This window comes from Hyperolius riggenbachi, chromosome 6 (assembly GCF_040937935.1).
Source record: "Hyperolius riggenbachi isolate aHypRig1 chromosome 6, aHypRig1.pri, whole genome shotgun sequence".
Classification (NCBI taxonomy): domain Eukaryota; kingdom Metazoa; phylum Chordata; class Amphibia; order Anura; family Hyperoliidae; genus Hyperolius; species Hyperolius riggenbachi.
Genome location: NC_090651.1, coordinates 301,228,016 through 301,240,521, shown reverse-complemented (window position 1 = coordinate 301,240,521; position 12,506 = coordinate 301,228,016). Strand labels below are relative to the sequence as shown.

At 45.5% G+C, this 12,506-nt stretch overlaps 1 protein-coding gene across 9 annotated transcripts in view; it reads right to left on the bottom strand.

The window, feature by feature from the left end:
- LOC137521654 (transcriptional enhancer factor TEF-1-like) overlaps window positions 1-12,506 on the bottom strand; it is a 248,741-nt gene that overhangs the window by 40,780 nt on the left and 195,455 nt on the right. Inside the window, exon 1 of one of the 9 annotated variants that reach the window (XM_068241193.1) lies at window positions 5,825-5,899. The exons of the other annotated variants lie outside the window; for them this stretch is intronic. The gene's annotated coding sequence lies outside the window, so the exon portion shown is untranslated. Of the gene's footprint in view, window positions 1-5,824; window positions 5,900-12,506 lie in introns of those variants that run through there. 9 annotated transcript variants of the gene reach the window in all.

The window sequence follows — 12,506 nt, the reverse complement described above, 5'->3', positions numbered from 1 at the left end:
CAGATGAGGGGGAATTAGCCAGGCTAAACTCTCTAAACACATACAGGGTGCATTTCTCTGTTTTCCTTCTGTACTGTGCAAGGGTTCAGGTCGGATAGGGGCTCATGATGACGTTTGTGATAGTATTCCTGGGAAGATGGGCCTTGTGGCCATATGAGTTACTGCAGGGGGGAGGGGCTGAGAATGCTAGAGGGGAGGGGCTGAGAATGCTGGAGGGGAGGGGAGTAGGGAATCCATGCTGTATAGTTACAATCCTGGTACCAACAACAACAGAATAGGAAAGAAGAACTATATAAGGTACCACTGGGGTTGGCAATGACGGGCAGCCTGTCACACTACAATGCACTCTAACTGGCACGGACATCAGACTTCATTTTCTATGCAAGGTCTAAGGCCCCTTCTATAGTTCTGGCCTTTATCCCGCATTGGGTTTCCCGGCCGCAAGGGTATTGCAATTCTATGGAGACTTGGACACTTAACGCGGTACGATGCAAGCATCTGAATCACTGCATTCCCGATGCAGAGGCTGCAGCGTGTTGCCGCATGATCTGTGCCTACCGTACGGATTATGCAGCAATGCAAGTTAATGGGAGACGCAGTAAGGGCAAACTTCGGGAGCACAGTGCGACACGGCACACATGCGCAGACTGACAGGAATCCCACTGCCGTACTTCCTGCCCAACAGGGAGTATGTCACTAGTAGGGGGCGGCACTATGCATATGACCCTGTCGCCGCATAATGGTACAGAGTCATATAAAGGCTGGCTTCTGTGGCGTGATGCAGAGCTTGTACTGCAAACCATAAGGGCCCGTTTCCACTAGTGTAGTGCGATTCCTTTGCGGAAAACGCGAAAACGAATTTGTATGCGTTTGTATGCGAAAATCCTCCCGAAGCAGCGGCGATGTAAATATTTACCTTTTGGCTAGAGCGCAGGCGCAGTATCCGCTCCTTCCCACGGAGATGGGTGGAAATAACCGATCTCCGTCGGGCCGCTCTACTACGCAGGCGCAAGTCGCCTGCGCAGTAGAGCGGACCCGACGGAGATCGTCTATTTCCGCCTATCTCCGTCAGAAGAGCCGCAACAGCGCCCCCGCTGGAGCCTGGAAAGGTAAATATTGAACAGGCTGTCGGGTCTGTCAGGCCGCTGTTCGGAGGGCTGCAGCGAGACCCCCGTGGGACCGAGGAGGACGGGGGAAGACTCATTAGGATCCGGAGGCTTCCCCCTCCCGAGGTAAGTACCCCCCAGGGAACGTTTTTCTTGTTACAGTGTCTCTTTAAGTGCCAAGTGCTGTCTTAGTAAAAAGGATGTGGGCCCAGATGCAATTCACTTTTTCTCCTAAAGGTATCTCCTAGGTGATATTTTCACAACGTGTCAATAAAATACTTATTAAGCCACCAGCAAGCAAGAAAATACTCAAAATAATAGTTAATAGTACTTTTTCACCTACTTTTGGTACTTTTTCAATTGCAGAGTGCTGAGAAGTTATTTTAAATACAAGATGAAAAAGTAGCTCTTAGAAGACAACTCAGGAGGAAAAGTGAATCGCAGAGGGCCTGAGGTTTGATATGGTTGCCGCAACTCTCTTGTATAAAATATCGCAAAGCTCTTTAACCTCCCTAGCGGTATGGACAGAAATGTCCGTTCAAAAAAACATGCTGTGAACAGTATAAACATGCATACACATCAATACTCTCCTGCACTGTATACTAGACCCTTGCTTGACACATTTTGGCAAGTTACAGGGAAAAAAAAGTTTTAAAAATAAATTTTATCACTGTTTGCACAGAAATCCTGGGGAAATTGAACGCTGGGAAGGTTAACGTGAAACCAGTGAGATCTGTTTCCACATTAAAGAGCAAGGCGGGGAGGAACAGCAGAGGAGTATTTTGCTCTAAACAAACCTCTGTAGTTTTTTCTCTCTCTTTATTTGTTAAGTTAATGCAGGAGCCACTTACATCCTTTCAGCCTGAATTGTGGGGTCAGCAAGGTGGTGTGTTTTCAAAACACCTTCACTCCCAAGCCCTGGGGAAAGGATGGGGGTGCGGAGGAGGGTGATGAGGGTCCCTGGGGCTGTGCATTATCTGTAGTCAGACAGCAGGGAGGAGACTCTGTGCTTATGGCTGCAGGCAGGAAGGGTGGGGGAGGCGCACCTGGGGTGTCTTTTTGTAAAGTAATGTCATGGGAGCTCTGACAGCAGTTAATTGTGCTAAAAGTAAAAATAAATGACCTGGGTGTCCAGTTACACAGCAGGTACAAACTGGTCAAAGTAAACTAGCAGTACACACTGCAAGAAAATCAACTTATGTGTTGGGCTTCAATTCAGCAACCATGGTCAAAATCATGTGTGTATATTATTATTATTTAGTATTTATATAGCACCGACATCTTACGCAGCGATGTACAAACTGTTCCTCAGAGGAGCTCACAATCTAATCCCTACCATAGTTATATCGCTGTGTAAGTATCGTGTAGTGTATGTATTGTAGTCTAGGGCCAATTCAGGGGGAAGCCAATTAACTTATCTGTATGTTTTTGGGATGTGGGAGGAAACCAGATTGCCCGGAGAAAACACACACAGACACAGGGATAACATACAAACTCTGTGCAGATAGTGTCCTGCCTGGTATTCAAACCAGAGACCCGTGTATAAACTAATTAAAGAGATGCCACAGAGGGCGATTTGAGAGGTTAAAACCCTACTGCTCCCTGGAGCGTAAACAACAGTCTTAAGGGGCCCATACACTGGTCGATTTAAGCCATTGATCGAGTCTATAGATCTAATCTATAGATCGATCGATTTGTGGCCGATTTCGATCGATTTGATCTATCTGACAGGATTTTAAAAATCTAGGTCGATCTACTAGTTGCACTGGATCTAATGGTCCAGTAATGCATTTAGATCAATTAGAAATCTGTTCCTAGTGTGTGGCACACATCAGATAGATTCTTGTCCGATTCGACTTGACAGGCATCTGACAGAAATCTATCTGATGGTCGAATCTGCTGAAAATCTATAAGTATATGGCCACCTTTATTTTTTTTCTTGAGATCTTTTAAATGTAATCATTTTTCTTGAATATTATCACTATTACAGTGTTTATACAGCACTGACCTCTTGTGCAGCGCTTTACAGAGTACATAGTCATGGAGTGTCCTCAGAGGAGCTTACAATCTAATCCCTACTATGGTCATATGTCCCACCAATTTAGGGGAAGCCAATTCACTTATCTGTATGTTTTTGGGATGTGGGGGAAACCGGGGTGCCCGGAGGAAACCCACGCAGACACAAGGAGAACACACAAACTCCTTGCAGATAATGGGACGTGAACTGGGGTCCCAGCATTGCAGGGAGATATCGCCATCTACTACATCACTGTGCCGCCAAATTGATTGTATTGTTTGAAGAATCAAACCAATCCACCATACACTATTCATTTTTTTTTCTACAGATTTAGCAGAATTTCCCACCATGGCCGATAGATCAAAAGTGGTTAAAGGCTCTCTGATGCAGGGAGCTAAGTGTGGTCACAACCATTGCATCCTCTGTTGCTATGCCAATGGAGAATCTTTACCCATCATAGGGGGATAAGGAAAAAAAAAAAGCTAGTTTTGATGTACAGATTTTATTTTGCTTATGTCTCCCACATGTAACGCTCTATAAATAAATAAAAAGCAAAGATGTGCAAAATGCTACAGCAACCAAATCAACAAAATGTTTATTATTCAGACATTCAATGGGTAAAAAGCGTAATGTCTGAGAAGTGCATGCTTTATAGACACTATAAGCTATGCTGTATATTTTACAGCAAGACAAGAGTCCACCTTTTCAGGCAATGTTTGCCTAGTATATGGTCATATTCATATAAGGCAGGTGCAAAGAGCAACACTGATGTGCAGCCAGACTCCAGCCAGAAGCACATGGATGTTTCAGCAAACTGCGTTTAAAAGGTCCTCAAATGTTCTCATGTCAAGTTCACAATCATGTGAGTGCGGCAATATAGACAAGAGGGGTTTGAGCTGCCGTGCTTGCTGCCATCAAAGTAAATATCTAAATGAAGCGACAGGCCCACAAATACACATACTCATGTTTATCTTATGTCACATATCACCTCGGGTACACTTTAAGAGACACCTGAACTGAGATGGATACGGAGGCTGCTATATTTATTTCCTTTTAAACAATACCAGTTGCCTGGTGACCTGCTGATCTCTTTGGCTGCAGTAGTGTCCGAATCACACACAAGAAACAAGCAAGGGGCTAATCCAATCAAGCTTCAGTTAGACCACCTGGTTTGTATACTTTTTCAGGGTCGATGGCTAAACGATTTAGAGGCAGAGCATCAGCAGGATAGTCAAGCAACTGGTATTATTCAAAAGGACATTAATATGGCAGCCTCCATATACCCATCAGTTCTGGTGTGCTTTAAAACTCTGGTATACGCACATCTGCATCAAATATTCAAATATATCCTGTTAGGGTAGCCGCAGAATTAAAGCTCCAGTCCAGAATTCATTTTATGCATGCATAAGTGGGGTTATTTAATCAATACAGGGCCATAGAAAAATGGAGCAACAGCAGAGAAATTCCCAGAACTGCCAATCAGGACTCTGAATGAAGCAAGGATTCTGGGGGATACCATGAGCAATTCTTGCCCTGATTAATCAGACCCACTGTTATTTCTTCTTCTTCTAGAATACTTGTAATTGTGTTATTCAATATAAAAGCTTAAAAAAAATAAATAAAAATAAAACGACCTGTTGCAATGGTTCTCAGGTGCCAACTCTAGTGACAACATCCTGGTCCATTTCCGCCTCTCCTGGCTCAATCAAGGCCCAGCCTCCTCTATTAATAAGAGGTCACATCAGGGGCGTAACTACAAATCATGCCTCCTCCTCTCCCCCTGTAAAACTTAGATGGGGCCCCCATTAAAGTGGGCCAAGAACACCTCCAGAGTCCAGAAGAAGGCCCAGCAGAGGTTGTTCCTCCTGAGGCAGCTGAGGAAATGTGGGGTGCCGCGGGAATTGATGACAGCTTTTTACACTGCCACCATTGAGTCCAATCTTTGCTCCTCCATTGTCGTCTGGTACGCAGGCGCTACCGCGAGCGACAGACTCAAGCTTCAGAGAGTAATCAATGCCGTGGAGAGAATAATTGGGTCACCCCTTCCACCTGTGGACCTCCTACACACCTCCAGACTGTGGTCGAGAGCAAATAAAATACGGAACGACCCCTCCCACCCCAGAGGTTGCTACTTTGACCGCCTGCCATTGGGTCGCCGCTACAGATCTATCCCGACCAAGACCACCAGACACTTTCTTTCCCCAAGTCGTCCGCCTGCTAAACTCAAATTACCACCCTCGCTAAACACACTAGTCTTGCACTGCTGCCAAATTATGTTGTAACCTCTTTAGTTACGCTCGTTATGTTGTATTCTCTTTGCTGCCTAGACTATTGTTATCTCTTGCATTCTACTCTATACTCTGTCTGCCTAAATGCGATCTTTATCTGTATAACAAACCTTCCATGCCGTGTGTACCACAAAAAATTCCGGGTGCGATGCCTGTCGTACTCGGCGAATAAATTGATTCTGATTCTGAATGTTCACACCCTTTCCCTTGCGCATCCTCCTGGTGACCCTCACAGTCTGGGAGCCCAAAACAAGTATGGACATCATAATCCCCACACCCATAACAAGCATAGTCATAAAAACACCTGATCTGAAGGGTGGAACCATATATCAGAAAGAGTGATGTAGTATTTGGGGGCCCCTTACAGCTACACCCCCCCCCCCTCCCCTCCCGCTGTCCCAAGGGCTGCTTACCTGTGGTCACATAGCCACCACAGGAATGTGGTCCCCACAGCAGGGGGGTGGATGTGCCTGCATCCCTGGCTGAAACCACACCTCCCATAGAAAGACAATCTAGGTACTAGAGCTGTTGTGCCTGTCAGTTAGTAGGGAGGTGTGGTTGCAGCAAGGAGAGCAGGTAGACTCTCCCTCTTGGTATGTGGGTCATGTCACTTCAGAAGTCACGTGATACCTTCTCAGTAGAAGGGGATGCACTCCATTGGGTGCAGGGGGTCTTAAGCCCCATCTACACGATACGATTCTTTGTGCGATTAGATTACGATTCTATTTACGATCCGATGAAATCCGACATGTCCAATTGGGATTCGATTCAATTTGCAATGGGAATTCAATTTGAATCGAATCCCGATAGGACATGTCGGATTTAATCTGATCGTAAATAGAATCGTAATCGAATCGCACAAAGAATCGTATCGTGTAGATGGGGCTTAAGGAGGTTAACGGGTACCAGACAAGTAGTGGTAGAGGAGAAGAACACATGATTTACTGCCAGTGGTATTTTTGAATTTATTTCATGTAAAATGGCTGTTGCCCTGATCCTCTGCGTTTTGCTTTTCCTAAAATACTCACCAAGAAGGAGTAAGCAGATTGCGATAATACCCGAGCTACTGACTTAAAATAAGCTTGTGTAATGTTTCAGCTGCATTCACAGCATAGGTATGCAGATTACGATTATTCATTGTAATTTTTATATGAAGCACAAATATCTTCTGTGGTGCATAAGCAAGATAAAAAATACGGTACGTACTACAGTGGAGTTGTAATATTGTCTACAAAAAGCAATAGAGGAGACAACCCCGCCCTTGTGAACTTACAGTCATCCATCATCAACTGCAACCTTCCTGTAGAGGTAATTCAAACCAGTGAGACAAAAATAATAAGTATGGTCAGGGCCAGATTTCTGGGAAGGCCACCAAGGCTCGGACCTTGGGGCGGTTGCAGCGCAAGGGGGTGGCTGGACATGAAATAGGGTTTGCTACATATGGAGGAGGGGGCTGAACATGGGGAACAACACATGGAAGAGGGGGACTGCTGCCCAAAAGAGCTGTACATGAAGAAGAGGGGCTGCTGTTTATAACATTATCTATGGATAAGTAGGTTGCACAGGGGAGGGGAATTAGACAGGCTAATCTCTCTAAACACATAGAGGGTGCATCTCTCTAGGTTTGCCTTCCATCCTGTGCAAGAGTACAGGTCCACGCTAAGGATTACCACTTTGCACGGCACATATAGAGGTGTTCATTACCAATAAAGCACAAATAAAAAGCTAATATAATGGATGAAGAAGGGCCCCCTAGTGGGTCCTTCAGGTCCAGGGGCCTCGGTGTGGTCGCAACCTCTGCACTACGCCAATGATGATAGTGACTCCCGCTGAGGGACAGTTAGCAATGTTAATTCATTCACGTAATCTCTAAACTGCTGTTGCTGCAAAAAAAAAAAAACCCTGTTATAGCGCTATAAAAATGCACAACAATAATCCAAGAGTTTCAGGAACAATTAAAGCTTGAAATATGAAATGGTAAACAGGACAGACCTGACTGCCACATTTTACTAATCACAGAAACAAATACAGAAGACTGATGAACTACAATGATTTGTGTGGGCAACAGGTTCCGGAGCTTAGAGGCAATATTGTCACAGCTGCCACATGATTCCACCACCGTTTGGTCATCCAGCAGTACATCTGCTTCTCACCCCCACCCTGTTCCAGAGCAGCGCTGCGGGGCAAACACAACCCCCTGAACCAGACAAGTCACAGCACATCAGTGACCAAATATAGCAATAGCGAGGGCTGAGAGTCGCACCAAGCCAAATCTACAATCTAAAGGAAACAAACCAGAAACCGAGCCTTCCAAATGCAACCGCTGCCTGATTAACCCCAAAGATGAATGGCGCTGCCTCTGAAGTAATCCTGGCTTAGTGCAGCAGCCTAGTGTAACCAGATGAGGGCCGAGTGCTAAGCTGCCCAATTGGAGGGATTTCCTACACTTCTGCACTGTAAGCACTACAAATCAATGTTCCTGGAATGGACACTTTAAAGGACAACTGAAGTGAAAAGTATACGGAGGCTGCCATATTTATTTCCTGTTAAACAATGCCAGTGCCTGGCAGTCCTGCTGGTCTATTTGGCTCCTGTAGTGTCTGAATAACACCAGAAACAAGCATGCAGCTAGTCTTGTCAAATCTGACAAGAATGTCAGAAACACCTGATCTGCTGCATGCTTGTTCAGGGTCTATGGCTAAAAGTATTAGATGCAGAGCAGAGCCGGGACAAGGTCCTCCAGTACCCAAGGCTGAGACACCAAAGTGCGCCCCTCCATCCCTCCCACCCCAGCCGTCACACACTGATTGCTATTAGAATAAGAGGCGCCACAGGGCCCACAACCTCCCCAACACCTTAATATCTAGTTATATGGCTTGCAGTCACTGCCATGTATCCCCTTTTCATATTTCTTTCTGCTTCAAACACAATTAGGAATGACAGCTGAATGAATTCTGCGCCCCCTCCTACACTGCGCCCTGAGGCTGGAGCCTCTCCAGCCTATGCCTCGGCCCAGCCCTGATGCAGAGTATCATCAGGACAGCCAGGCAATTTGCATTGTGTAAAGGGAAATAAATATGGCAGCCTCCATACTTCACTCACTTCAGGGCCCTGTCACACTGGCATAGTGCAGTGCAGCATTTTTACCGCACCCCACCACAAGGCAATGTTACTCTATGGGGCCTTTCATACCAACACGGTGCGGTGCCATGCAACAGAAGTGATGTTTTTGCCGCATCCCCGCCGCAAGGGCAAATCTACGTTACAGTGCGGTAATGTGCAGCGGACTGGAAGTCATGTAAGACTATGGTATTAAAAAAAAAAAAAAAAAAAAACACAAAATCCAGACTCCTCACCTCGAGCTAGGACATTTGAACACTTGCAGATTTAATAGGGAGGTGCTGGAAGGGGTGTGGCAAGCAAAACAGCAAAATTAAAATGAACTTCCGCACACTCATGGAAATTCTCATGCGAAAAATCATGCCGCAATTAATGCTGTCCCTACAGCTGAGTTAAAAGCTGAGATCTTCATTACAAGGATGAAGTCTCTTGCGTAGTCACATACACCGCGTAGAGGTAGCCCAGTGTCGTAAGGGAGGACGGTAAGGATATGTGCTCCAATTCCTTCGATAGGTTTTGATGCGCTGAATGCATGCATGTTTGTGCTATGCATGTTACAGGGCTAGAGTTAGGACACATACGACACTGGGCAGTGTATGTGACTACGCAAGAGACTTTATTCTTGTAACGAAGATCCCAGCTTTTAACTTAGCTGTAGGGACATGATTTTTGTGAATGGATTCGCATGAGGATTTGCATGAGTGTGCGGAAGTTCATTTTCATGCAAGACTATGGTGACACGACAAGGGTTTGTTAAAATGCCCGCCACAAGTTATACCCATCGCGCCGAAGCGTATATTTTAGCAATTTTGCTTCTGCGCTTGTGATCGCTTCGGCCATAGGAAGTGAGAGTCACTTCCTGCTTGGCCGGCTGCCACACGGGGATTACCGCGTACTAACAAGATGATCCCCAAAGGCTTGTTTTTGGTGGTGTGGTGAGGACCCCGGGCCACCCCGCTACCACCAATCCGCAGTCTGAAACCGGCCTCAGTTGTCCTTTAAACAACTTCTGAAAAAGTACAAATTGCTGCTTAATTAAAGATAACATCTAAAGCCTGGTACACACATTCAATATTGATTGGCCAATCATTTTTACCCCCTGCATTTATTACGGCCAACAGATTTAGAATACTTTGAACATATTATGTGGGTAAACCCTCATACTACATGGAGGTGGAAGAATTGGCCAATCAAAATGTGAAGTGTGTACGAAGCAATAGCGATATTAGTGTGATCAGTTACTCAGAATTGCTGGTACACATTCAATTATAATTGGCCAATCACTGACCAATATTACCACCTCTGTGTAGTATGAAGGTCAGCATGACTTCTATGAGCGGATTGTGTAGGGAAACCCTCATCCTACAAGGAGGTGTGAAATTGGTCAGTGATTGGCCAATCATATCAGGGCCGGATTTCTGGACAGGCCACAAAGGCCTTGAGCAGCTGCAGCCCAGGGGCACCTGGACATAAAAGAGGGGTTACCTACCACATACACAAATGGGGAGCAACACATGAAAAGGGAAGCAGATGTATAAGAGAGTAGTAAATGGAAAATAGGGGCTGCAATGTTAGGCATGGAAGAGGGGGCGGCACACGGAATGGGATGGACACAGCTCTGCTTAGAAGGGGAGCCCCAGCATGCTTGGCCTAGGGGCAAAACAATTATAAATCCAGCCTTGATCATAATTAAAAGTGTGTACATTGCTTGAAGGGAAGGTCCGAGGAGTATAAAAAAAATTCACTGAAGCTTCCTCCAGCCCCTGGCAGCCATCCTGTGCCCTCACTGTGCCTCCAGTGGATCCCGATCTCCTCCAGTGCAGTTGCCGACCTCACCAGGTCGGCATCTGCTTGCGCTCCAGTGTGCGGCTCACTGAGTCACACTGACATCATCCGGACTGTACTGCACAGGTGAGAAGCTACAATGCGACTCAGAGCCGCTGGCGCAGTGGGAATCTCGCACCGGAGGGGACCCCAGGCCACTAGTGGGGAGCGGAGCTGAGGCGAGAGCACAGGGCGGCTTGCAGGGGCTGGAGGAAGCCCCAGGTAAGTGGATTTTTTTTTATTATCAAGCTCCTCGGATGTGTCCTTTAAGGCTAAATACTCAGGTGCTACCATGAAAGCGACTTGGTGAAGCCAGGCAAAATGAACAAGAGAAGTAACTCTAAACTGGACAAGAATGTTCACTTCTGCATGGGGTCCGGGGCTGAGAGGTTGGAAGGTAAGAAAGCATATGGAATTCTTCGTCAACTACCTCTAACTTGCATTGAAGTTGAATACAGAAGACGGGAATTAAAGGCATAGGCATCAAAATGGTATCACAATCGATCACGGTGGATAGTTTTAGCTTTAACCAGTTAAAGCCCCATTCAAGCTCCCCAAGTCTGATAGAGATCCAACTGCGGGCTGAGCCACTCCCCCATGCCCACATGACTTTCTCAGCCTCTGTCATGGCGAAACCAGGGGTTGCACATGGCCAGAAATGGCGGAGCATGTATGTAGTCAGAAATTGGAAGAGAACGTCTATACTTCCCACGCACATCTGCCCACCTTACTAGTAATAGTACTTCAAACTCCCTAAATTTACAAATGTGGGGCTTCAAAAAGAACCTGGCTCCCACCTTCCCAAATTTACACAACAAACTGATTATCAATACGCCCTGCTACTATCTACCTATAACAGTTTGGTTTCACTGACCCAATTTTTCTTCACACAAACTACCACTGTCACGAAAATCTTAAAATTTAAAATACATTTAAACGCATACAAATAAGAAGCATGCTTCTTCCACAGTAAAATTAGTCATAAATTACTTCTCGCCTATGTTGCTGTCACTTACAGTAGGTAGTAGAAATCGGACATTACCGATAAATTTTGGACTAGTCCATCTTTCCATAGGGGATTCTCAGCATGGCCTTTACTCTTTATAAAGACACTCCTTGATTTATACAAAGATGCAGGCCAGCCTCCCTGCTCACCGTACACTTTTTTGGCAGTTGGTCAGAGCAACTGCCATTTACTAAGTGCTTTTGAAAATAAAGAAAACCCTGAGAATCCCCCATAAGGAGATGGGCAAGTAGAAAACCTGTCAGTTCTATCAGATTTCTACTACTTACTGTAAGTGACAGCAACATAGGAGAAAAGTAATTTATGGCTCATTTTACTTTGGAAGAAACATACTTCTTGTCTGTATACATTTACATATATTTAAAATTTTAAGATTTTCGCGACAGTGGTCCTTTAACCTTTAGCAGATCTCTCCCTATGTTGCCTCTGAAGAGTTAAACCTTGTGTAGCCGAGTTAACAGAGCGTGCAGTTGAGCTGTTCTACTAGACAGAGGGTAGAACAGGTTCTGTTTAAACGGCTGCTTTCTTTCCCTCAATAGGTTTACTGTGCCTGAAGCAAATGTCAGGGAACAGCTTCCCAGGCCTGATGTGTAATGTCCGTCAAATCGGAGGCAGGTGGTAGGCCGAGGCACCTGTCCAGTATCTTTACACACAGCCAAGGCGTTTATCCCGCCTGTTCCACTGGGAGAAAGTCAGCAAAGCGGGGTTTTTTTCCTTCTCTTCCTCTTTGGCTAAGCATATTATTACCAGTTAGAACCATGCGGACTGGCACAGTTTAAAACAGAGAATTACAGTTATCCGGGCTTGTTTTCACATGCACACAGCAGGTTTAACTAGGTAACCGGCTCCTCCCTATAAGTCTTATAACAATAGTGAGCATGACTCACACATGGCTCTGTCACTGTCTGCTCTGCTGTTTTAACCTGTTAAAATGGAATCAAAGCTTTGCAGCAAAAAGTCACACTCTAACACTCTAAACAGATTGTGTGGAAACATTTAAGAGATATTACTGCTAGTAACGTGTGTGTGTGTGTGTGTGTGTGTGTGTGTGTGTGTGTGTGTGTGTGTGTGTGTGTGTGTGTGTGTGTGTGTGTGTGTGTGTGTGTGTGTGTGTGTGTGTGTGTGTG